Source organism: Lissotriton helveticus, chromosome 1_1 (assembly GCF_964261635.1).
Source record: "Lissotriton helveticus chromosome 1_1, aLisHel1.1, whole genome shotgun sequence".
Taxonomy (NCBI): domain Eukaryota; kingdom Metazoa; phylum Chordata; class Amphibia; order Caudata; family Salamandridae; genus Lissotriton; species Lissotriton helveticus.
This window is the reverse complement of record NC_136057.1, coordinates 1,862,728,164-1,862,756,163: the sequence shown is the minus strand read 5'-3', so window position 1 is coordinate 1,862,756,163 and position 28,000 is coordinate 1,862,728,164. Positions and strand designations below refer to the sequence as shown.

The 28,000-nt window shown below is 46.7% G+C and overlaps 1 protein-coding gene across 1 annotated transcript in view; it reads left to right on the top strand.

Moving 5' to 3' along the window:
• Window positions 1-15,759: 15,759 nt before the first annotated feature.
• Window positions 15,760-28,000, top strand: part of SERPINC1 (serpin family C member 1) — a 49,946-nt gene continuing 37,705 nt past the window's right edge. Inside the window, exon 1 of the mRNA XM_078641651.1 lies at window positions 15,760-15,913. The gene's annotated coding sequence lies outside the window, so the exon portion shown is untranslated. The remainder of the gene's footprint in view (window positions 15,914-28,000) is intronic.

Here is a 28,000-nt window from a genome sequence, read left to right as displayed (position 1 = left end):
TGTGTTCTCCCACTCCTCTTTTCTTCCACTGTCCATCTCTCCTTTTCTTTTTCTTTCCTCATGGCATTTTTTCTCGTACTTCTGCTTCTCTTCTCTTTCTCACTTTTTACAGTTTTTCTCTCCATGTATTTGTGGCATTGGCTTATTACCTTCCTTTTCGATTATCTCCCTCCTTTCAGATGTTTCCTTCCTTCTCAGCTCTAGGCATTCTCTCTACTGCTCTTATCTTTTTTCTCTTTCTTCAATTTTTCCTATTTTTATGCTTACCTTTCTTTTTATTTTTAAATGACTGATCTTCGAGTTATTTTTTGGTATGTCAAGGGTCTTCGTAACCCGATTAAAAAACAACGGGTTCTATCCCACTTAGCCAGACTGAAATGCCAAGTTGCCCTGTTACAATAAACTCACCTCTCCCATAAAGATCTCTCCTCTCTGCGTAAACAATGGGTGGGTGAAGTTTTCTGTTCCCCGTCAGTTAATAATAAGAATGGTGTTCTTATTTTGTTCCATAAATCGTTGTTAATTCAGTTAAACAATGAAATCTCAGATTCTGATGGTTATACTTAGATGTTAAGGTTAATGATACTGACTTATCTTTTTGCAATGTTTATGGTCCCAATGGTATTGTCCCCACTTTTTGGTCTAATTTCGCCAAACTCCTTTCCTCTCATACTAGTGTTGATTTGATTGTTGGAGGTGATTGCAACCAATTAATGGACCCCTTTTTGGATCTTAAATCCCAGACCAGGTATATTCCTAATAAAATGCAAAAATCCTTTCCCCGAGCAATCTCCTCTAGAGGTTTACTTGATTCCTGGAGACTTTCTCACCCAGATACTCTGGAATTTTCCTTTTTTTCCCCTGTCCATGCTTCACACTCCCGAATAGATTATATCTTTCTCACCCAGCACACCTTCCAATTTATGACAAATGTTGAAATTGGGTCTATTCTTATTTCTGATCATGCCCCTGTCATCCTAGATATTGATTTCCCCTCCCCAACTCCTAGCTCTCGCCGTTGACGTTTTAATAACTCTCTTCTTTTGGATCTGCAGTTCATTGACCAATTCACTCTTTTTATGGACGACTTTTTTCGTACTAATCTTAATACAACTTCTTTATTTCGTTTGGGATGCTTTTAAAACCTCGGCCAGAGGCTTCATTATTGATTTTGTTTCGCGTAAAAAGAAACTGGCTCTCTCCAAATCTTCCTTATTCTCAAACAAATTAAAGACCTTGAGCATATTTTTTATACATCCAACTCTCCTGAAGCTCTCTCTTCCCTCATCAAAGCTAAACTTCAATTTAATAAATTTTCTTGTGAATCTGCTTGTAACCAACTTTTAAAATTTACTCCAAGATGTATGGTGGGCGTAATAAAGCGGGTAGATCTCTTGCAAATTACCTGAAAATTAAGAAACAAAAATCTAAAATCGCCGTAATATCTGATGCCGCTGGGATTCGTCACTGCACGGACGATAAGATTCTTGATTGCTTCGTTCAGTATTATTCCTCTTTATATACACCTGAATCTTCCCCTACTTCTTCTCAAATTGATTCCTTTTTCCTCAATATACCCAAATCCTCCTCTGCTGCCCTCGATTTCTCCTCTTTGGATGTCCCCATTTCTGAGAAGGAAATACTACTAGCAATTACTCTTTTACCTAAAGATAAATCTCCTGGCCCAGATGGCTTTACGGTTCGTTTCTATTTTCAGTTCAAAACTTGTTTAATACCACACTTATCCTCCCTGATATCTTCTTTTCTCTCTTCTGGCCAGTCTAAAGGTTCTTTTACCCAAGCTATGTTATGTTTACTCCCCAAAAAAGATAAAGATCCCTCCCTCTGTAAGAATTATCGGCCAATTTCTTTAATCAATACAGATTGCAAAATTTATGCCAAGATCTTAGCTTCTCGTTTATCTACTTTTGTTTCAGACCTTATTAATATTTATCAGTCGGGTTTTGTTAAAGGTAGGTCTATTACCGATAACTCTAGAGCTCTTCTCAATATCATTCACCTAGCTTCCAAAATGACAACCCATCTCGCTGTCATCACCCTTGACGCCGAGAAGGCTTTTGACAGGGTCAATTGGGATTTCATGTTTGGGGCTCTTCGCTGGCATGGTTTTAGCCCTCACATCATTAAACGTATCCAATTATTATATTCATCTCCCTCTACTTCTATTTGGGTTAACGGTGCTCAGTCCTCCTATTTTCCCCTACATAGAGGCACTAGGCAAGGCTGCCCCATTTCTCCCCTTCTTTTTATTTTAGCATTAGAGCCTTTCCTTCAGAAAATTCGCCTTTCTACCTCCTATTCTGGTTTTGTCTATAAATCGTTAGATATCAAATTCACAGCCTATGCTGACGACATTTTACTTTATATCTCCAATCCTGCTACTTCCTTGCCGGCACTTTTCTCTTTACTTACTGAATATTCCTCAGTCTCTGGTTATAAGTTAAACATTGATAAGTCTGAAGTCTTACCTCTTAATAAATATTGTTTTGCACACATGTTTCAAGGTTCTGGCTTTGCTTGGAATCCCACCAGTATTAAATGTTTGGGTGTATTATATTCTTCATCTATTAAAGACACTGTTAAAATTAACCATAAGGATATTCTTTCCAAGCTCTCTGCCCTCATAGAGCGCTGGTCTCCTCTATTCCTCTCCTGGTGGGGTCGTTTGGCTACTGTTAAGATGATGCTTCTGCCTATCATTAATTTTTACCTTTCCATGTTACCCATTTCTCTTCCTGCCTATTTCTTTACTCAAATTAATCGTATTCTTACTCGCTTCCTCTGGAATAATCGTAAATCCAGGATATCCATTTCTAGCCTTCAGCAACCTAAGCACTTAGGTGGTGTGAATTTTCCTAACCTTGTTCATTTTCATTCCTCCTTTACTTTAAAACAAGTTTGGCCTTTCCTTGCAGATTCGCCTTCCCCTACTCCCACTGCATGGAGCGCTTTAGAGCAAGCTCAGCTTTCGCCTTTTCCTTTTCACGCTGCTATCCATTTATCTCAACCCCAAAGCGCTTCCTTTCTACTACTTTTAAGCTCTCTAGGGCGCTTTCCCACTCTTTGTTTCGTTCCTCCTTCTCTCAAGCGCATCTCCACTCTCTTATCCCGTTATGGTGTAATCACTCTTTGAAGATCAACAACAAGGCCCTCTTCTGGAAGGAATGGATTGACAAAGGCATTATGTACGTGCATCAGCTCTCTGTTGATGGTTCCTTATTGGATTTCTCTTCCATTAGCTCCTCATTTCACTTATCTTACAAATATTTTTCCCAGTTTCCTGACCTCCATTTTGCCTTATCTAATCTCCTCTCACACTACACTACTTTATCAGATATTGCCGCTCCTGATTCCTCTCCTTTAACTTTTACTATCCCACTTAAAGCAGCCACCATTTATAAGATCCTTTCCCGTTCTATTTCCGATCGCGCCAAATCCAAACCTGAACTTGCATGGGAAAATGATTTAGCACAGGATTTTTCTATTTCAATTTGGGACTCCCTCTGGTCTAAAATTCACACTGTCTCCCGTTCAGCTAGCACCACTCAGACTCTTTATTTGTTTTATAATAGGCTTTTTCTTACCCCACACGACTTATTTAAATTTAAGGTCCTTGAATCTAGCCACTGTTGGTCATGCTCCCACCCTGATGGCACTTTGTTTCATATGTTTTTTCAATGTCTGTTGGTTGCATCCCTCTGGCAGCATATTTGGTGCAAGTTGAATAAGATCTTAAACTCCAATCATAAATTTGATATTGTTCACATTTTTCTTGGTGGTTCTTCTCCTATTTGGAATGTTCCACGTAATGTTCGTAATTTTATAGATTTGTTTATAGCCATTTCTTTGCAGATTGTTACTTCAAACTGGAAAGACACTTCACAGATCTCTTCTACTGCCTGGTGGAACTTATTATGTCATCATCACGACTACCTCTCTCTTAATTAAAAGAGATTTGTTATGGTTACCCCTAACCGATTTTCTTTCCAGACGCCTACCCTGATCTGCCTCCTCTTTCTTTCTTTCTCTTTCTTCCTCCTTTCTGTCCCCCTCTCTTCTAGCCTTTCTGTCCCCCTCTCTTTTATTTTCCTTTTCCCTTTCTCTTTCCTTTCCTTACCCCCTAAAATCTTAAAAAAGCATTTTCCCTCAGTACATTTATTATATTTCCCCTTTGGGGTTTGTTTTTATATTCCACATTCAGATTGTGTTATCTCATTTTTTTCTTATCTATTTTTTTTTTTACTGATTTTGTTTCTGTATTGATGTTTTACTTAGCTTATTTGGTTCAATAAAGCTTTCTAAACTCAAAAAAAGGTAAATACACTTACTGTGCACGTCACATCCAAGCATCCCCTGCAACTTTCCGACCTTCCAGCAGTGCTCCAAAAGAGAGGGTGCAGTCTTGGCAGATGAGGAGTGCACACTTTTTGTCCGGTGTGGGACTTGGGCAGGAGGAACAGGCTGCCAGCGAACACGGAAGACAGCGAAACCAAAAGCAGCCCGGGCTGAGAGTGAGAGGGCGGGGGCTGCCCGCGCATGTGCGCTCTTTGTTATGGAGAACGAAGTTCGGCAGCTGAAGTCCCAGTGCCAGGAGGGGGCCCGGGGGAAGATCAGTGCTGCGGAGCTCCCATGCCGAGACTGACCCAGTAGCTGACGAGGGAGAGAGGGACACGGAACACGCTGAAAGAGCCCGGTGAGTGTGGGGGGGGATGTGTGCGCGCGTGTGTGTGTGCGTCTGTGTGTGTGTGCGTGCGTGTGTCTGTGTGTGTGTGTGCGCGGCGGCGGGGGGTGTGTGTCTCTATGTGTGCGTGCGTGTATGTGTGCTCGTGTGTGTGTCTCAGTGTGTGCGCTCGTGTATGTCTGCTTACAAGGAGCTAAGGAGACAGGAGATGGTGAACGCGCACGCGACCTGATCTGATTACGCCAGGTTGCACGTGCACATCTCATGGCCTCCCTTACCTCCTTGAAAGCAGAACCGACGACAATAGGCCTTGCAGCGACATCGCTACCGCGATCATCGCAGGCGCGAGACCTAAAAATTAAACTTCAAAGTTTATTTTTTTCTTTTTAAATGCATCCAGACTTCCTTTTAGGAACAAGCATTTACAATGCAATGGTCTCGTCCTTCTTAAAGTTAGAGCTATTGGCATTGCTCATGACATTATTTTTGTTTTTAAAACATATAAATAAATGGCATTGTCACTTACAATGCCAATAGCTTAATCTCTCGCAAATGCGAGACTTACTGCATTTGCACCCACACACAGAGCCACACACAGAGCCATACGCACCCACACAGAGAGCCACATACACACACACACACAGAGCCACACACACAGAGAGCCACACACACAAGCAGGGAACAGAGGCACTAAAAACGATCACAAGCAGGGAACAGAGGCACTAAAAACGATCACAAGCAGACCTATTGCATTTGCACCCACACACAGAGCCACACACACCCACACACTGGGCCACACACGCACAGAGCCACACACACACAGCCACACACACACAGAGCCACTCACACACACAGACACACACACACACACACACACACACACACACACACACACACACACACACACACACACACACACACACACACACACACACACACACACACACACACACACACACACACACAGACACACAGACACACAGACACACAGAGACACACAAACACACAGAGCCACACACACACACAGAGCCACACACACAGAGCCACACACACAGCCACACACACAGAGAGCCACACACACACAGAGCCACACACACACAGGGAACCACACACACACAGGATGTTAGGATGAATGAGTCAAGGAAAGAATGGATGAGTGAAAGGGAGGGTGGATAGAAAGGTGAAAGGTTGGATGAGTGAAAGGGTGGATGGAAGAGGGAAAGGATAGATGGAAGAGGGAAAGGATAAATGGATGATGGCTCAAAGGGTGGATAGATGACTGAAAGGAAGAATGGCTGAGTAAAAGGGTGGATGAGTGAAAGATTGAGAATGGATGTGTGAAACAGCGAATAGATGGAGAAGTGAAAGAATAGTTGATGGATTTATGGATAGGCAGACTGAATGGTGACATTGACGGATGAAAGTTTGAATGATGAGAGAATGAAAAGGTGAAATGGTGTATATCAATAGGAAAGAATGAATGGATAGATGCCTGGATGGAAGAGGCTAGCAAGCTTTGCTCGGGAGGGTCGCGATCACTTGGTGCCATAAGAGCTCTTGTTCAAAGAAAGAGGCATTTTACATTTCTAGCTAATACCTTGCACAGATGTCCCAAGCGGCACACACACAACAAGCAACACACATTATAAGACACACAACAGAAGGCTGGCACACACACCGACAATAAAAGACGTGGATATGAAGATAAATTTCCAAAGTCACGCCCACAACACAGATGTCACAAGCAGACAGATGGATCAGTCAGGGGTGTCCGGCCAGTGACGTCACCCAGCCTGCCTTGACCTTGAGTGACATTGCTCAGACGGATACAGAATCCCAACCTGGAGGTCACGGGTGGGTCAGAGCCGGGTCACGCAATTTCAGGCAGGGAGCAGACACCTCAAGTGCCAGCACAGGAGAGACAGCAGCACTTCATGCATGGACCAGTCTCCTTCGCACCACTGGTACGAGTGGACACGTCACACACATACATCCATGCCAATGACGTACACTGCACTGTGTGCGGGGGGCAGGGGTGCCAGCCGCTCAGAGTCCTTGGGTCAAACGTCACCTAATGGTGGCATCACCCGCAGGGATGTCTGTAGGTGTACAGCCACATGCACACACCACAGCCTCCAAGCATTACAGCCACACGCACACACCACAGCCTCCAAGCATCCACACGCACACACCACAGCCTCCAAGCATCCACACGCACACACCACAGCCCCCAAGCATTACAGCCACACACACACACACCACAGCCTACAAACATTACAACCACACGCACATAGTACCCTGCAAACACAACCCGGCCACACACTCCCCACTGCAGAAGAGCAACAAGCCACAGATACTGTACACAACTCTCTTAACTCGTGAAACATTCCTGACTTGTGTACACAAGTAATCACACGCTGGTAAAGGACACCCTGTCAACGCTCGCCGCACAAAACACGCCCAAAAGACATATTTGTAACTGCACAGACCACGCCAGAGTTTCCACCCGGGCCTGTAGAGTTACACACACACACAAGTCGGGGAACGGCAAACAAAAATGGCAACTTCACACACTCCAATCCCACTGGGAAAAGAACAGACACTACAACACATGTCCCCTCCCCCACCCATCACTACCACCACCTTAAAATCACCAGACACGGAAGAGCAGTGACGGAGGCCGGCGGCCCCCACGACACACCGACCCCGAGTTCCAATCCCACCCAGGAACTCTTCCACGGTGGCCGGAGTGAAGCCCCCCCAGGGGGATGCTGGCAGGGGGTCGGAGGCCAAGCTTGCAATAAAGGTACCAGTTTGCCTTCTCACCAATCCTGACTGAGGAAGTCAGAACATTGGTCGTCAAAACAGTGGCCACAGAATCTGTACAGGGCCCTGCTTGAGACCGGAGGCTTGTCTCGTCCTGACTTGCATGCCCCCTTCACTTGTGTTGGTGCATCGTTGATGGAGGGAGTAGCTACTTGGGCACTTCCAACAGCCATGGATGCTCCTGAGCAAAATAAAGCACCCTCGGTGTGGTACAGGATCACGGCAACCGGTATAAGATCCACAAACTAGGCGCTGTTCCGCTACACTGCATGTTCCTGGGCAATGCCATTGGTTGTTCCTGGACACTGCTGTTGGGTACCCCCGGGGCACTGTTGGGTACCCTCGGGGTACTGCCGTTGGGTGCCCACAGAACATCACCATTGGGTGTTCTAAAGTTGCGCTTCTAAATCAGTAACAAATCCGAACAGGGCCTAGATACGATTTGCCTTGCTATGAGTGCTTTTATGCACGACGGTTCACTAAAAACCCTGGGGTAGGAGGGGCCTTTACGGAGACGTTGACCACGAAAATGCCACCGTTGTGACCACTTGGCGGCTCTCTTGGGAACTCACTTCATGCAATTACAATCTCTCCACCCAGGCCTTATGCTTTTATGCTGCAGTCTTATCGGGTCTTTAAACATTTAATCAAGACTACAACACCCAGAATGCAACTGCTTTTCATGAACTATTGCGACTGAAAATGGTGTCTGGGATGACTAGAGGTGAGATGGACACCCAGCTTCCTATTTCCTGTTGAAGGGCTTGGGGATGGTGTAGTAGACATTACAGAAGATAGACCGGACCTCAAGAGCTGTTCACAAGGCCCTTGAACCCCGGGGCAGCTAAGGCAGACACCACTTGCTACTCTAATTGACATCCATAAATGTATTCATTCATCCATCCATTGCTGGTGGCCATCTTCCTTACAGCGGCCTGGCAGTGTAAAGTAGCTGGGTCCTTCGATGCGGTGGGAAACGGCGCTCGTGAGTCGTGCCTGAGGCCTTGTTGTGACAGGGATACTGGGTTCATTGGTGAAACAATGAGTGTGAACTTTGGGTACGGTACGCCCTGGTGTGTCCGGCTTGTGCTCCGCCTTGTTCTCTGCCTCCTTTTTACAAGTGTGAATCAGACTGCCTGAGTTCAGAAACCTTTCCTGCCTTTCTTGGGATAGCTCGGAGGATTAAGCGCCCGCACCAGGCGCGTGTGTAAACCGCAGTTCCGGCGCCGGCCCCCTCGCACGCCTCCCGCAGGCTCTTCAGTGCGGCGCCCTCAAAAATATTCAAAGTGAGGTCTCCGGAACTGGACACGCCCTCTTAGTCTGAAGAGAGCTCTCCTACAGGTCCTCAGGTCCCTCGTCAACAGCTCTGGCCGCCTCACCACATCCTCAAAGTTAAAAGGTTTTAAACCTAACTATATGTTAAGAAAATACCCCACAGACCAACTGAAGATCTGTATTTCTAAAACTGCGCTGAATTAAGGTCCGAATGAAGAAAGTGCTTCCTCACTACTGCAGCCCAGGCCTGCGTGTCTCCACGACACAGAATCTCTGAGCAATAATAGTTCACTTACAAGAAGGACAACTATGACAACTTTAGAATAAAAAGAATCGCCCTTTTATTCAGAGCACCCCTGGCTGGGCTCCTTTTGAGAGTGACACCACTGCCGAGATGAAAAGTGTGTCTGGAGTGAAAAAAATTAGGGAATGGACCCAGAAATACAGATGACGTCATGGGGATGCATGGATTGGTTTTCCGGAGGCAAAAAGTGAGTAGCCGGCCGGGAATTTGGTAGCAAGTGGGGCACGGTGGGGAACAAAACCTAAGATAAAGGAGACGGATCACTTGAGGAAAGGCTACAGGCACGCGCCCCCGGGCTGGATGCAGCGCGCGCCCACATCAGCGATGCAATCATACAGCGCTACCCACCCGGGCCCAGCCAAATGTCATCGGCGCTATTACAGGCGACTCGAGCCTCTCGCGAGGAAGATCCGCAGAGCTCAGGAAATTCTGAAAAGGTCAAAAACTCATTACGGCCCGTCATTAAATCCTCTTTACCAAACCGCACCCTGCAACAAAACGCGCACGAGACAGACAGGGCGTGTGAAAAAATACAGCGCGTCCGGGGATGCTTAGCACCGCTGCCGCCAGCTTCCTTGCCTTCCATGGGGTTGCTTTATACCTAATAGCGATATTACCATAAAATATTATTCATAAAAGCCGGCGCGAGATTACCCTTGCTGCCGTTGCTCTCGCATATTAAAACGGGGGAGATGAAATGCACTGAGCCAGGTATGGGGTCTGCAAAGCGCATTATTAGAAGGTCCGCCGCGGCCCTACTGAGGGCCCGGGACCTGCACCCGGGATTTGCAGCCTCACGATCCGCACTGTCAGCTTTCCAATTAAATGCAAACCGAGTGCCTGGAAAATGGGATTTTTTTTTCTCCAATTTGGGCACAGATTTCGTGCCTATATTTTCTTTGTATGGCGATATTGTGACAACGCCATGCACACCACCATCTTTCTCCGAGGCGAAGCAGAAATGCTTCGGAGAAAGCACCGTCCTTTTCGGATTCGGGGGCTTGTTTTTCTTTGTCTCCTCTTCCTATTGGCTGGAATGTAAAATTCCAGCCAATGGGAAGAGGAGAGAAAAAGAAGAGAAAGAAGCGGAAAAACACACCCCGAATCCGAAAAACGACGGGGCTTAAACGGAGTGATGCCCCTCTCCTCCAATAGCTGGCCTCCGTTTAGGAAGCCAGCCAATGGAGAAGAGGGGCAGGTTCAAGCCCCACTCTAGAAAACATAAAGTCTCGGAGCGAGACTGCGCAAGTGCAGCCTACGCAGTCCAAGACCTAAAAAGGGCTACATTTAAAAAAAAAAAAAAAAAAGTTTGCTTTATTAAAGAACAATCACAAAAAAATGGGGGTATGCTGACCTCTGCAGGGCACCATCCCTGTGATGTCTGCGATTCCTAATGGATTGCAAATTACGATCTATCTCATTAAAATTCATGAGGTAGGTCAGTTTGCTAACCTATTAGGAATCACTATATTATTAATATTTATTTTGTGCATTAGGAAATTGCAATCCCTAAATGTTGTACATCTGACCCCAATTTGCAGTAGTACCACTACACTGTGCCTCTGGAACCAATTTATACCCGACAGATGAACCATAAAAGGGGCGTAACCAGTTTTGGGTTACTTGGGTTCCGGTTCAAGGAGGACCTGGCCTGGCAGTTCTGGCTGAACTGTCCCTACTAAAGCAGGTTCAAGACTGATTTGCATATGGCTGGGTCCAAACTGAGGTGGCATTTTGTGCAATATAACGATGGACTAGGATGTGGCACTTAGTAATTAAAAAAATCATTGGGGAGGGGGAAAAAGAAGAAGTCGTAGTTCATTCAGCTTCCTTGGACTAGAGCAAAAAATCAAGTAGGGGGTGAATCCGAGCATTCAGAGTCAGAACAAGTCCTTGTAACTGCATCACCGCAACAGGTCTGCAGTACTGGCTGTATCCATTGATGCCACCGCGAACACTTTAAACTAAGGTACAGATAAAATGCATCAACCTTATAAAACATTAAGGTGGCAAGTTCACCATCTTTCCAATTAGGAGTCAAGATACACTCCGAACACCTGGTCCTGACGAAGGCCTCGAGAGATGCCAGCAGGCTGAAACATGTTGACCGCTCTCACTAGTGCGAAAGGTTAGTAACTAGGCCTTTAAATGCACTTCTTTGTTTTTAGTTTCCTATACCAGTGATCCACAGAATGAAAAACACTTGAGACTGGATATACAGAATTTTGAACCACATTCACTTGAGCACTAAGACGCCCTCTCTTTTTATTCCTGGCCACTACTGTGATTCCAGTTGGTCTTCCTCCATGTGGAGGTCAGCATAACATACAAAGGAAAAGACCCAATGATAATGCTGTTGCGGCACTGAATGGCGGAGAACCAAGATATACCGCCTGACGCTGGTGTTCGCATATGAGGGTTTTTACTACTATGACCCAATGCACATTATCATAGACCCTGGGAACACAGGACAAGTGGTTCATTCCCCCCCTACTTGATTTTTTGCACTTAGTAATTACCAGTGGCTGAGAACTCAAGCATTCCATCCATCGCCTTTTTTGTATACTTTAGTGCGACACCCTAAGTGGGACGGGTGTGCCCAGATGTGGGTCCCATGCACAGTGTGCCATTGGAATCAAGCTATGCTAGACTGATGAGCCCAAATAAGGGCAAACATTATATTGGGTTCCCCTTGTTCTGTTTCAGGGAGGACCTGGTCTAGCAGTTCAGGCTGGACTGTTTCCACTGGAGCTAGGTCAAGGCTAGTTTCAATATGGCTGGTTCCCAGCTGATGTCGCATGGTGTGCAAAATAACAAATGAGGGCCCTAAGTAATTACCACTGACTGTGATTAATTCAAACCTTCCATCCATCACTTTTTTGCATACTTCCGAGTGACACGATTATGGATACAGCAGTTGGTTACAAGGCAATCCATTTGAACGCCATCACTGTCTGTGTCAAATGCTTCTGCAAGGTTGAAGAGGCTCTGAACGAATGCCTGTCCCTCATCCGGAGGCGATACAAAGATTGTCATGGAGATGTGGCAGAGGTCTCCAGACTGAAACCTAATCAGGAGTTCATTCTGATGATCCAGAAGCATTGAAAGCTGGGTACCCGGCATTAACAAGTACCAGGGCACAAGTCTGAGGTACCAGTGGATAGAGACGTCCACCCATTATTTTCACAGTGTAGACGCCATCCATCCTGCCAAGAAGTTGGACCTTACTGAAAAATGCTGAACTGGTTCCAGTGTCATTTTCCAGACCGGGACATGTTCAGAGGTGTCTGCACATTGTATGCTTTCGGCAAGGGGGCTGGGCCCAAAACAAAGGCCAAAGTTAAGGGACCATCAAGTCTCCTTTTGCTGGAGTGTCCTGGCTGGGAGGTATCAGGATCGTCACACTTGGATGCAAATACAATAGATGGGAAACAAAGGCACACAGTTTGTCATTGCTTTATTACCTCGCGGCTACTTAAAAGATGCATGGTTTTGACTTTGTTCAGTCCCTGTAAATAAGATACATCCATACACTCTAAGAATGTCAGATGCATTTGTCTGTTCCAGTATTTGCACAAATGTAAATATCACTATTTTGTTTTATTTCACTACACATCCCAAAGCAGGGTGTCAGAGCACTTTACATCTGAGTGTTACAAGATGTAACTTGTACTTTTCCGTCATAGCTCTAGGTACTATATTACAAGGATTCAAATTTATGAACTGCATGTCGCAAAAGAAATCAAGGATCTCCGTGTTAAAAGCAGTGACCCACTTACTTAGCTACATAAAATAAAAATCTGTCATCTGCATGTTAGATGATGTGCTTTTCAGGAAGTACATTAACCCTCTATGCTGTTTTGATTTTAAAAAACTGTCACTAGGCAAAACACAAATCCCTCCAGCAAATGTGTTAACCTCCAGAGTTATCTTCCCATTAATATTGTTCCCTGAGATTTACTGAACACACAAAGACCTCTGCTGCAGGTCCCTTAACCCCATAAGATATTTAAAAATGCAGACTCTCCAACCATTTAAGCAGAACAGCTATACTGACACATTTCTCCTTGTTGCCAATTTCTTTGTAGCAGAGTTTTAAAACAAATGTATAAATTGAGGCCTAGATTTTGCGTTCGGGTTGTGCCACTTTTTTGGCACAACCCAAATGCAAACTCCCAGTTGCACTCATGGTAGACCTGCTAAACATATGTGTGAGGTGTTAAGACCTGATGCAACTTCTTGTGAAGTCACTTCATGTGAGGTCATGGGTTGTGAATCCACTTCCTGTGATGTCGAGTGCCATGATGTTACTTGTATACTGCCTAAGTTGGTTAGTCCCCCCACTTCTTTTTTTAGGACTTGTGCTCTGACTTTAACCAAGCTGGGGTGGCTACATATAGGTTGACACTGATGAGCACCTCTGGTCCTTATTAGGCTTCTTAAGTGGGTGAAATGAGGGAGTTCCCCAGACAGAAGCAAGAAACAGACAAATTTAGTGATGAGAAGGCTGACAAATGGTTGGCTGTTTAATTGCATTGGCATTGCAGACTTCAGGAATAGGATTGTCGTTTTAAGGGAATTATTTATAAAAGCCTTAAGACACTTTTGCACCATGTAAAGTGATACAAGCGTGACACAGAGCCCTGAAACAAATTTATGAAGCCACACAAAGCCACCCTGCATGGCTTTAAGTGGCCTCATAAATCTTGAGTAAGGCGACGCAGAGCAAATCGCTGTAACGCCTTACTCTGCTCTCAGGAGATGTTCCATGGGCGTTGTGTGGGTGTTTTCACCAACACCCATGGGTTTTGATTCTGGCCCAGATTTACAAAATCATATAAAATTGGTGATGCGCCGAATCCTTATTGCACTCGATGTGAGGCGTAACGAGGTGAAATATCTTTATTTTACCTCTTTTTTCCTCTTTCTATGTGTGCTGCATTCTGCAGCACGCCTCTTAGAATTCCTTCTGGGCAGGAAGGTGCCCCTTCTTGCACAAAAACAATCCTGCATGCAACTGAGGCACCCTTGCACCATGGTGCAAATTGTCTACATTGGCGCTAGGCTGCTGAAAAGGCGCCAGTGCAGAGAGAAAGGGCAGAAATACAACGCAGTCCATAAATACGGTGCATTCCTGCCCTTTCACTTTGGCGTTGAGCAGTGCAGTAAGGTAACTTGCTGTGCTACCCTGCGTCAAAATCCATAAATGAAGGCCTATGCCATTTGAAAATATATCTCAGCCTCTTACATGGTAGCAAATTCACAAAGGGGCTTGTTTGTGAGAGCCCGTTCCTGCACAAAAACAATCCTGCTTGCTACGGAGACACCCTTGCACCATCTACATTGGTGCTGCTAGGCTGCCGAAATGGCGCCAGCGCAGGGAGAAAGTACAGGAATGCCCCATATTGCATAAATACAGTGCATTCCTGCCCTTACACTTTTGCGTTGGGAAGGGCAACAGGTGACTTGCTGTGCTGCCCTGTGCCAAAATCCTGTAAATGAGTGCCCGAGTCCTTTTGGGAAATTGTGTAAGCTTTGATCAGGTAGACAAAAACAAGTTAGCTCTGAGGATCTCAGTTTGGTCACGGAAGTGCTTCATGGCATCATCATATGACCAGAACTCTGAATTTATGGGAGCTAAATGGTATTTTTGTTACTTTCTGGAGAGGCATCTGTGATGCGCTCCCCCCTACACCAACAACCCTCTCCCTCCGGCCTGCAAGCAGTGTCTATCAAACACAACAACAAACACAACGTACTTTGAGTGCTGTGGAATTAGATTGTGATTTACTTCATGACACTGCAGTGCACCTTATGACGTCGCAGAAACATGTGGGGATTGTGTCGTATCACAAAACTGCTTGTCATACATTGCGAGGTGCCATGAAACTTTCAAATGCAGTGTGGTGTCACAGAAACCCGTGGTGCGTGTACTTTTGTGAGCTTACAGTTCACTATGGTGTGCCGTGTGAGCTGGTAGGGCATGTTGGCTTCTTGTTGTCATGTGGAGTGGCTTAACGGGCCGTGTGTACTTTGTTGAGGCACAATACACTGTGGTGTCTCCTGTGGGGAAAAAAATACAATTTGGCATTGTTGGAGTGTCACGAAACGCCATGACATAATGAGGTCACAGAACGCATTAGAGGGCAGGGAGAGGTCACAGCGTACATTGGGGGACTTTGTGAAAGCACACTGATGTGTTTTTTTGTGATATCAGCAAACACATTTATTTGCTTTTGTTTACAAGCAACACTCTGGCATCGTTTGTGTGGAAAAAAACACGCTGCAGTGATATTTTGTATTCCATTTTGCATTATGAGTATTGTTTCTCTTCTGTCTCGTAAAACGAGGGGATTTCCACCACCGCCGCTCCTATTCGTCTCACCTTTTTGCCATAAACCTGCCCCAGAATGATACAGCGCCATCTGTGGGGGTTGTGGAGCCTTGGAGGTGGGATTCTGTGGTGTGGGGGTCTTCAATGCGGTAGGACGGTGTTGCTCGAACATGCACAGATCACCCATGCATCCGCCCCAACGTTGAACTTTACCCTGCGCATGAGAGCGCCGAGGCCTCCAGTGGGTAAACATTGCGCGCTTTCTTTGCCTAACCTCTGCACGGCCGAGCGTCGCCCTTCGGCCTCCCCACCCCTTCGCTTCCACCTCGGGCCCCACCGGTGGTCACATCCAGAGGAGCCATCGAGCTGCTGACCGTCGGACCCCGGGCCTGCTTTCTCCTCACCTGACTGGCGAAACTATCCCCGCACCAAACCTGAGAGCCCCCAGAAGGAACATTTGGGGGAGCGCAAGGTGAGGTGCGCTCTGGAGTAGGTGGGAAGGTGTCAGTAAGATATGTAGGACCATCCAATCCACATAGGAATTATTTCTGGGAATTGACTGCCCTACCTACAATAGGGAGTAGGGGACATAAACTGCAAAGTTTCCCAGACTCATGTGTGCCTAGGTGCTCTGCTCCAGAGTCTTCCTTGCCATTGTGGAGTTCATAGCCCTGGCTCTATAATGGAATAATCAAGACTACAAGTCCCAGAATGCAAACACAAACCAGGGCTGGAGCAGCTAGACATTTATGGACCTGGAAACCTGGCATGGGTGGGGAAGGGGGCGCGGTCCGAAGGAGAGACTGGGGGTTGGGATGGACTTGTACCTAAGATTAATGCTTTTACTGCAAATGAATCATTTCCAGCTGTGAGCCTGAATTGTATTTAATGGGCTGGTAAGGCGAGCTAGAGGTGAGAATGTTTTCCTAGGTGTGAGATTCGCTGTGAAAAGAGAGACTGTTCCCCAAAGTGTGAAGCTCATGCCCAGTGAGTGAGACTACTACAAGTTGTGAGATACTCGCCGAAAGAGACTGCAGTGATGTCTCTTGCAAACTTACCCTTAAGAGGAAGATTGGCCTGCCAGGTTTGAAACTGATTCCAGTGAGAGTGGGCCTGTGCTCCAGCGAGTGTGCACAACCAGCGAGTGGCACCAAGCTGCCAGGCATCAGACGCTTGCCCAATGGCTGTGAGGCTGAGATGCTGTGTGTGAGATCTGCACCCATCTGGGCGCCAGATGTACTAAGCATTTTAATAGTCGCAAACACTCCGGTTCCGTGTTTGCAACAGTTGAAATGCTTTTATGTACGAATCCAGGTTTTAGGAGCCAGTAAGAGTTCTCTGACTCCTAAAATGGGATTGCCACCCCATCCCAATCGGTATTGGAAGGGACCTATTGTAGAAGTCACTTCCAATTACCGATTCAGTATTATATCCGGTTTGCAAAACATTTAAACATTACAATCTGCCAACATGGAGGAAATTAGCCTTTTGCAAAAGAGAAGGGATCACCTGGCTTTGCTCCAGGAGGAAGTCATGACCCTCTTGGTAGGGTGACCAGACGTCCCGGATTTCTTTGGACGGTCCTGGTTTTTGGAGAGGTGTTCCAACACTTTCCTCAAAATAAAAAAAAAATGTCCGGGTTTTTGTGTAATGCCCAGGTGAAGCAGAGACATGTCCCGTTTATTTTTGTTTAGTGCCTGGGTTCAGCATACGCACTGGTGTAAAATGGATGTGCGCATGCTCACTTTGCACTACTGGAGAAGTTATGCCCTGTAGTCACTTTAAGAGAGCACTGTAGCACGAAGGGAAATCCATTAGAGAGAGACATTTTCTCTCTGAATTTCCTTTCTCTTCATACCTACAACAAGTCAGGACTCTTGGCTTGACACCACGACAATGTTGCGACTCCTGAGTTTCAAAAAGGAACGGAAACCCAGAGAGAAAATGACTCTCTTTAAAGGATTTACCTTCCGCTACAACGCTCCCCTGGCATAACGTCATGCCGTATCTTCTCCACTAGTGAGCAGTGAGCAGCGCACATCGATGTGCCTGCTGTCACTGCAGTCCAGAAACAAGCATTTACAATGCAACGATTTCGCCTTTGCAAATGTTAGAGCTATTGGCATTGTAAATGACAAAAATGTTATTTATGTGTTGGTTTTGAAAACAGATAAATAAATGGCATTGTAATTTACATTGCCAACAGCTTAATCTCTCGCAAATGTAAGACCTATTGTACCCTACTGGACGAGCTCAGCAGACAGCAATTACTACCACACACACACACCTAGAGCCAGCCACACGCACACACCCAGAGCCACACACACACCCCCAGAGCCACACACACGCACACCCAGAGCCACACACACACACCCAGAGCCACACACACACACACACACACCCAGAGCCACGCACACACACCCAGAGCCACACACACACACACCCAGAGCCACACACACACACCCAGAGCCACACACACACACCACACATCCAGAGCCACACACATACACCCACACACCCAGACCCACACACACACCCACACACCCAGAGCCACACACACCCACACACCCAGAGCCACACACACCCACACACCCAGAGCCGCACACACACACACACCCAGAGCCATACACACCCACACACCCAGAGCCACACACACCCACACACCCAGAGCCACACACACCCACATACCCAGAGCCACACACACCCACACACACCCAGAGCCACACACACCCACACACCCAGAGCCACACACACACACCTAGGAGAGCAAGCACAGCGAGGGGGCAGGGAAGCAAGCACAGCGAGGGGGCAGGGAAGCAAGTGCAGCGAGGGGGCAGGGAAGCAAGCGCAGCGAGGGGGCAGGGAAGCAAGCGCAGCCAGGGGGCAGGGAAGCAAGCGCAGCCAGGGGGCAGGGAAGCAAGCGCAGCCAGGGGGCAGGGAAGCAAGCGCAGCCAGGGGGCAGGGAAGCAAGCGCAGCCAGGGGGCAGGGAAGCAAGCGCAGCCAGGGGGCAGGGAGGCAAGCACAGCCAGGGGGCAGGGAAGCAAACACAGCCAGGGGGCAAGGAAGCAAGCACAGCCATGGGACAGGGAAGCAAGCACAGCCATGGGGCAGGGAAGCAAGCACAGCGCCCCCTTGTGTCTCTTCCACAGAACAATTCGTGGAGAAGTTGTCATGCGCCCAGGCCCTGGGGGAGCTCTCCCTAATCTTGACATTGCAAATAAAAGAAACGTCAGCAATCTCGCTGCAAAAACAAGTGAGTGTGTGTGAGAGTTTGTGTGTGAGAGTGAGTGAGTGTGTTTCCACCCGTGGCCTCGATGTTGTTCACGCTTAAGATATGTTTTGTAAGTGCTGCCCCATTATCTCCTCACAAAGGTGCTGGTCACTCCTACACCTGCAAAAGTGGCACAGCGAACAGAGTTACATCCTAACTTGTATTAACATATTCTTCTTCAAAACTTTATCTCTTATGTTAACGTCGCCAGTTAGCAGGGGCGTAGCTTCAGGGAGTTGGGAGAGTTACACCCCTAATAAATACATTTTCTTGAAAATGGTTGGGAACAGAGGCTTTCAGTCTGGTATGCTTAGGTGAATGTCGGCTTTTACAAGGAATTGTTACAAAAACACAAAAGCACACTCTCCCTCTGCTTTGAAAATCTGAAACCCACCCCCATCACCCTAATCTTACTTACCAAGCTACGCCCCTGCCAGTTATTCCAAAACACTCATGCGTGTACTTTGCCTGGAGTCCCTTCACCCCTGCCTGCTGCAGCCATGGAGACACTTTGGGTGAAAGTCTAGCGAGAGACGGGCCACGGAGTCGAACGGGCACACGGACAGCGGGAGGGGGGCGGGAACGGGCACACGGACAGCGGGAGGGGGGCGGGAACAGGCACACGGACAGCGGGAGGGGGGCGGGAACGGGCACACGGACAGCGGGATGGGGGCGGGTTAACAGGCACGCAGACAGCGGGAGGGGGGGCGGGAACGGGCACACGGACAGCGGGAGGTGGGGCTTTCAGTCTGGTATGCTTAGGTGAATGTCGGCTTTTACAAGGAATTGTTACAAAAATACAAAAGCACACTCTCCCTCTGCTTTGAAAATCTGAAACCCACCCCCATCACCCTAATCTTACTTACCAAGTTACACCCCTGCCAGTTATTCCAAAACACTCCTGCGTGTACTTTGCCTGGAGTCTCTTCACCCCTGCCTGCTGCAGCCATGGAGACACTTTGGGTGAAAGTCTAGCGAGAGACGGGCCACGGAGTCGAACGGGCACACGGACAGCCGGAGGGGGGCGGAAACGGGCACACGGACAGTGGGAGGGGGCTGGGTTAACGGGCACACGGACAGCGGGAGGGGGCGGAAACGGGCACACGGACAGCGGGAGGGGGGCGGGAACGGGATAAAAAAAAAGTAGTACAACATGCCGCTTACCTGCTACCAAATCAAGGAAAGTAAAATCGCGCAGCCCACCCCTGCAAAGCACACGTTGGAAATGACCAAAACATGCTGAGACAAAAAAAAAACAACCGCCCACCGCCGCATGACGCACGAAAAGAGGCAGAGAGCGAAAAAATCACGGAACGCCCACGAATCTGCTCCCACAATGACTGACGCATCTCTCTTCCAATGGCTAGCCTCCATTTATACATTATGGAAGAGACAGGCGAGACAAAGCCCCTTACTGCAAAACATAAGATTTCGCCTGCTCGAACACTGCTGCGCAGTGGACGCCAGGCGAAACCTAAAAGTGCCCAGACACAAAATAGAGCCCGAAAGAGATCCGTTTCGAGACCCCCTTTAAAAAACTGCCGGTGCTCAGACCCGGTGAGACCTGGCCTACTTAAAGCCATGCTCCTATACCAAAAAATACTAGACATTTGTTAATATTTTTTCTTGTACACAAGTCGGAGATGCAAGTGACTGAGGAGCAGGAGGTAAGTGTGACAGAGGGGCTGGATTTGTGTGCAGTGCTGAGCTCCTGGTCTTGGGTGGAATAGAAATCGAAGCTCACACTTCGAGTGGCCTCCATCTTAGAACACCCCCTCACTGCTTCAAAGGTAAGGAAGGCATTTTTGATGCAGTCATTTTTCCTCCCCCACGTTAATGTGGTGGTCATGGTAATCAACTTGCAGCTCTCCCAATTTCAAATAACCCTCCCACTCCTTCCACCGGACCATCAGGATGGCAAAAGTAGACTATAGTAACCTGGTTTACAAATGGACTCCCAAATATACAACACAACCAGGTGTTTAGACTCTGCATGAGCCTTAAGAGGCGTGATATGAAAGTAGGAGCCCACATTCCTGGGATCCAAGACCTGTCTTGTGTTGCGGCTGCTCACCAAAATAAGTGGAGCCAAAATAAATAAAGAAAGAAAGCTTTCTTTCTTGAGTTCTTGATACAGAGTATATATGTATACTCTAAACGTGCGGCATGAAGGATATACATGTACCCGATCTCTATGAGAAAGGGGTGAGGTGCCCTTAACTCTGTGTCATTTCTTACAGGTTCATCAAAGAGTAATACGTACGTCAATTAGCAACAACTTATGTATTCTGAACCACACATGTTTCTATATTGAGCAGCGTTAACAATTGTGAAATCTTTTTTCAATTAATTAATTTCAAACCCTTTACTTAGGTTTATAGAAGTGGCATATACAGGGCTGGTCCCTGTATGGTCCTGAAGAAACATGTTGACCATACACTGATCCTACCTACATAGCAGGTCGGAATACAGTGTAAATCCCATTTTTAATATACCAACCTAGGAGCAGAATAAATTATTGAGGCCCACTAGCACGGTATTTTTAATCCACTTACACCCACTCCATCCCACTACACTTTTTCACCACACATAGTCCTTCACAACTAAGTGCTCCTATGTAGTTCGCAAGTCGCAGCACGCCCCTTTTCGTAGAGAACTGGGATGGCCCCAATGATGAAGCATGTCACCGTGAGGAAACTCCGGTGAGTGAGGGGACTCAAGAAAGAAAGCTTTCTTTCTTTATTTTGGCTTCACTTATTTTGGTGAGCAGCCGCAACACAAGACGGGTCTTGGATCCCAGGAATGTGGGCTCCTACTTTCATATGACGTCCCAGGAGGGTGACCTGCTCTTAAGTTCCTTCTTTTTCCCCCTTGTTATACACAACCTTAAGAGGCGTGAACAGTTAAAATCAGACGTGAAAGTTTGACATTAGTGGCCATTACATGGAAGCGTCAAGTTAAATGTACTCTACACTTGCACAAGAATGCTGGGGAACGCCTTGGCCCCCTTTAGAGGGGAGAGCCCAAACACTAGCGCTGCAGGAGGTAATTTTGAACGTTGTTGAGGTGACGCAGGTGAGATGTGAGGGGGTGAGGTCTGAATGACCCCAGGTGGAATTACAGCCTGTCTGCTCACCTTTGTCGCATATGTTAGAGGGCATGTGGAAGTGGGAATCACTAAAGAGATCTTTTTTTGGGGGGGGGGGGGGGGGGGGGAGTTCGTATAATGTTTTTGGTTGGTGAAATCTTTGCCCAGACAGTATTATCATGTGTAAAAATAACAAACATTTCAAGGAATGCCAAAAACCTGCCACTTAATTAGACTTTTCTTGCTACATCATTTAGTCAACCCTGTCACATAATTTAGTGCTCCCTGCTGAATAATTCCAGTGGCCACGCATATTATATAGAGACCATTAATTATACAAGCATGTAAATAAGTGCATAGGAAATATTACAAAAGATGTGGGCTATAAGGTGTAGGAGTCACATGTCATCCATTGTGCTGGCCATTATATGTTAGGATTGTCTGGCCTAGAGAAACAAAGGGGCAGATTTGCTGAGTTTTCACATTGCGCAGTAACCAAAGTTGCTGCGTTGCATGAAATGGAGACAGTACAACAGCGCCATATCCTCTGAGATATACTTTGCTTCTCTATCCCTAGCAGTGACACGCATTAGATTTCCTTGCACCAGTGCACATACTTTTTCACTTCAGTGCAAGTGTGTGTGAATGTCAAGCATAGGTTTTGTACTAGAAGGGTGGCCCTTCCAGTTCAGAATACTAAGCTTTGACTACGAAATTATTTTCCCACTAGACATTACCATCAAAATCCATGGGTGGTTGCATGGGAACCCCCATGGATGCCCCCTTGATGCAAAGTAGCGTTTAGTGCTATTTTCCTTTATGGCTACTTTCCAAAGCAAATCACGATTTACGTTGGAAAGTAGCTGAGGGCTTGCAGATCTAGTATAGGGCACAGGCCCTTTTCCTTCTTCAGAACTAAAACCTTAGACAATTCTTTGTGCTAGGTTTGCCTCACTTTTGTGTAGTAAACATGGTACAGTGTGTTAGAAAATCTGCCCCCACAAACCCAGGGTTTCAAATGTAACACAGTGTTTGGGGTTGTCTATACTAATTAGAATTTATTAATACCCAAATAAGCCCTTGTTAGCAAAATTAGCGTAATGAAAGGTTGGTAGAAAAAAACACTAAAAGGTTCTAAACATGTGTCTTGCAGTTTGCATGCATCTGTGTTTGTGAAGGAATCGGTCATTGTAGTCCCTTTTCTATGTCTATTACAACTGTCAAATAGTCCTACTTTTATGCGATGACTGCTGCAAACTTTAGTCCTACTTCTGTGTCCATGACCTGTCCCAGTTTTTTGTTCTGAGAATCTGGTCACAGTATCTCTTGGCCGAGGGAGCCTTAGAGAGGGTTCCGGCACCAGAAGTCGGCTGTGGTTGTTATTCCCACTACTTTCTAGTCCCGAAGTAGGAAAAGAGCATGTGCCCTATCCTAGATCTGCAAGCCCTCAGCTACATCCTAAAAAAGGAAAAGTTCAAGATGCTTACACTAGCTCAGGTCTTGCCTGCCCTTATAAGGGCTCATTCTACCAGAGCTAAGGCTGCTGCCAGAGTTCCAGTCCTCGACTTTTGTTAGGCAGCAACGTGAGTATCACTGCACACGTTCACCAAGCACTACTGCCTGAACAGTCAAGTCCGCAGGGGTGGCATTTTTGGCCCCCTGTCCTGCAGGATTTAGCGGTCTCAACTTGTCTACAGTCCCTCCTCTGGGTATGGTCTTGTTTGGGTATCAATTCAAAGGTAAAGAATCTGCGGCTAGATGCCTCTTTCAGATGAACTAGATACTTACCTTCGGTAACGACTTATCTGGTAGAAACATGATCGAGCCGCAGATTCCTTACTGACCCATCCCTCCTCCCCGCACTGTGGACAGGTTCTTAGGGTCAGGGGTGTTCCCTTTCAAGGCCCTAGTCGTTCAAAACACACCACTGTCAGTGCACTTCATGGCTCTGCACTCCTGGCTTGGAAAGTTGTGAAAACTAACTGATCTCAGCATGCTAAGGTGGTGCCTCTATAGGTGACGTGGACGACATCATGCGGAGTTGACCGGCGCCACCTAATGGTGAGCAAGCGTATTGCTTGGTAAAATTCAAAGGTAAGGAATCTGCAGCTAGATCATGTCGCTACCAGATAAGGCGTTACCAAAGGTAAGTAACTTGTCCGTCCATATCATAAACATGTTTTCAAAATGACCTTCTTTTGTATGATAAAATTGTCTAGAAACAGTCTGAAAACAGTTGCAAACCCCCTGAAGAATGTACACCTCCTCCCTAATTCATGCCTTTTGAAATCTGGATCTTTTAACCCCATTTTTTATCTTATAGTAGGAAACATTGGTAATGTGGAAGGCCCATGCACATGGTAGAGAGTATATGCCTAGCACCAGCCTCCATTTTCTGAAAAAGAGCTGTGCAGAAATGAGGATGAGGGAACAGCATTTGTTTATTTAGGAGACAGGGAGGGAAGAGCTGCAACACAGAAGGCATAATGCACTACCATATTTTCATAGAAACACATTTTTGGCAAAGCTATCAAAGTGAAATATGACCCCATGCAGTGAAGTGGCTATAAATCAGCAGACATCCAGCCCAAGCTGTTAATTTAACCAGCTATGTGACATTAGCCTTTTAAGGCTAAGGGCCAGTCGGTCTCTAGCAAAACTACAAGTCCCAAAAAACAAGTACCCAGTCTTGGCTGTAATTCTAAGGCTGGTTAAAGGTGTCAGTCACACATGCGAGGTGGGGACACACACTGACATGCTCTAACCTGCAATGTGTGGCACTTGGAAGGAATGCCTCTGATATACACAGAGTCATGCATCTGATACCTCTAGGGCGACCTTTGAGACCCATAGGCTCACATGGTCCATTGTTTTACATGTGCTTCCCTTTGCATGTACATTGTTATGTTGTCCCCAAACAAGTAAAAAACACAATATGGGGGGAAGTGCTCTCAGATATCAAATGTCCAAAGTGTCCATCATTCCATAATACTCCATACCAGTGGTGGCCCCTCGGCTAAGGTGAAGGAGCGTTGCTCCACTGCTTTTTTGCAGTGAAACACAGAGAAAATAAAATGATAATAACTTGCGTTATTATCACTTTTTTTCTCCTACTGCTGCCCACAGCCTTGCATGGGGGTATGGGGGGCAGGGAGAAGTGGTAGCGTGCTCCTAAAGTGCGCAGTAACTGCTTGGACGGTCCTCTTGGGCCGCCCAAAACAGTCTTGCGCCCTTTGCATGTTCTCCATGCAGGCAGCATTACAGCCTGCGTGGAGGACATGGCCAGGCCTCCAGTCAGCGTCTGAGCACCCGAAACACAGCGCTCAAACCAATCACAATGCTGCTAAATAATGTCTTCTTAGGAGGATAAACATTTTTTTGTAGACAAGTGTTCGTCTTAAAAATGCAGCTAGGCCACCCATTGCATTTCATCCCGCTTGGGACTTCATTAGGGCTATATTCAGTTCTCAAGCTGAAAAACCCCTCCCAAAAAATGTGCATAGGTAAGGGACCCTATGTCAATACTGCACCCAAATTGCATCATGTATGATTCATAAATTGCATCAACAATATCTGGTGTCCAATCACCAGTCAATTTTCGATATTATGATTTATGCAGATTCGTCCCATGTGCTTTCTTGCACTGCCATTACACGATGATATGTAGTGTCCAAAAATCAAAGAACCAAATGTCATGATTTTACTCCCATCATGAGTTTATAACAGCCATTAACACCTGCAAATGCGGCCTTAGATTCCGTCTAAGTCTTTTGCAGAACCTCTGTAGCGCATCACGCCGGACCACTAAAATCAATGCCTTTATGGTAACTCAGAGGCACCTAAAGTCACACCTCTGACACACCCAGACATTGATCTTTGAGATCCTTCTTACTTGACATCCAGAAGACCTCTAGTAGGACTCTTGTGGCATCTTTTCCTGGACGCTTTAGATTGCAGAGAAGGAAATCTGAGGCCTGCATTCAGACCTCTGGGAAACCTCCAGTGAGATCTGAAACGCCTTACTTGGGACCACTAAAATACATTTATGGACTTCTGAGACTCCTAGCACCAGGCCTCTGAGACACCCCTACATGGATCTTTGAGACACGTGTAGCTGGACCTTCCAGAAACCTTTAGTGGGGTGGATGAAACACCACTGTTTAAGACCCTTTGCGGCTTGTGGGACACCCTGTATGGGCTCCAGGGTAGAGTCGGGAAGGCCATGGAGCAGGGCATTGCCTTCACCTGGATGGGAGAAGAAGAGGTCGTGAATAGCAGCTCTGAAGTCCCTTTCAGTGACGAATAGTGTCACTGGAGGATTTTGCACAGACAAACAAGTAGATAGACATGCATGTGTGGTTTCTACATCATCACTGCATGTATCACAGTGAAATATTAACATGCATATATTCTGTACATAGCAAAGTCTTTAGCATATTGTATATGGGTGTTTGGTTTCTGTTCAAGGCTCATCTTAATGTGTATTAGGGTGTTTCTTTCCTAATATAGGCCCATCCTGTGAGTGTGTATTGAGGTGTTTGCTTTCTATTGAATGCCTATTTTGTGAATTTTTAAAGAAATTGTTTAATTTCTAATAGAGGCCCTTCCAGTTAATGCTTTTCGTGGTGTTTTCTCTCTAGTGGAGGCCCATCTTGCGAATGTTTATCGGGCTGTTTGTTTGCTGTTGAAGGCACATCTTGTGAATGCTTAATGGGGTTACCTTTTTAGGTCTCGCCTGCGAAAAGCGCGCGAAGCGCCTTCTCGCTGCGAGAACTATAGTCGTCGGCTCAGCCGACAACGAGTGGAGACAAGAGATGGCCACGCGCACAGCATTGTCAATGGGAGAGACAAGAGATGGCCACGCGCTCAGCATTGTCAATGGGATTTGGTCGCGCGCGTGAGTCAGTCTCCAATTCAGACTTGGAGCTTGCGCCGGGACAGCCAATGTGCATGCTCACGGCGACGGTGTCTCGTGCGCTCCCACCGCGCTTTCAGTTTCGCGGCCTGCGATCCAGGGAGCTCCATGCACCACGGCTGCCGCCATGAAGATCCCGGGGGGGTAACGATGTGAGGCTTGTTTTAAATTGTGTCTTCTTGCTCTTGTTTCCAAACCTCGCGGACCTCCTCTGCGAAGCCATTAACGTACATTTAGAAAACCTGTGCCGTCTTTTTACAGAACTGCCTGGTAACAGCCTCTCGCTGCCTGCCCTTAAGCATCGGTTAGTTTAGTATTGCTAGCGCTGTTAAAAATAAGTCTCACGATGGCTTTGAAAACTTCCTGTGATTGTAAAGGGTACCGGGCTTGGCAGGAGGCCAGCCCGTGGGACTCCCTCCCTCGAGGGCATCCTCTGCCAGCCTCGTGCAAAACCTTCGGCGCTCACAATCCAATAATCTGCGTGGTGGCTGGGATGTACCGCCTCTTCCCACATGGCGGGAGCTGTGAGATCACGGCGAGGAGGGAGGGTTGCCCGGGCCGCAGAGTGAGTGGCATCTGCAGACAGCCCTGCCCTGACTCTGGAGGCTGGCTGAATGAAGGACAGCTGCACACACCGGGCTGTCTCTTCTGTGTACTCCGTGTCTCATGCACATTTGATGTCATATCGACATTCAGCACTAATGGGTGAACAGTGCACCAGCCCCATAGAATCGGCGGATGCGCTCTAATTTAAGACTGTTTTTCTGTTCATTGCTCACATTATAGAGTAAGTAGGAGGTGAGTTGGTTTCTGCTCAGAATTGCAGTTGCTGCAGCCCCCTGCTGTGTGGTAATGCAAATGACATCTAGATGCTGCATTGCATACTTCTCTGAAACCCTGGACTTCATGTGCCCATACCAACTTAAATGACGGCACCAGAGGCTGGTAAACGGAATTTAGGAGTGTTTATCATCAAACCCCGGTGTTGAGAACCCCAGAAGTGTAAAATTAATTATTACCACGTTTCTTTTGCTAGCCAGAAAACCGAGATCCACACTGAAGGGCTTTACGATTTTTCATGTCACAAATCTGCAGTTAAATTGGCGGGGTAAATAAAGTTTGTGAAATGGTAACACTAGGGTAAACAAAGTCAGCTGAGCATTGAGAGAGTCCTTTGGCAAGGCGGCCTTTACTAAAACACTGTCATTTGACGTTAGCGGTTCTTCATGCTACTGCCTTAAAAATTAGCTATTTCTTTGGAAACTAATGCAGAGTTTCCCGTAA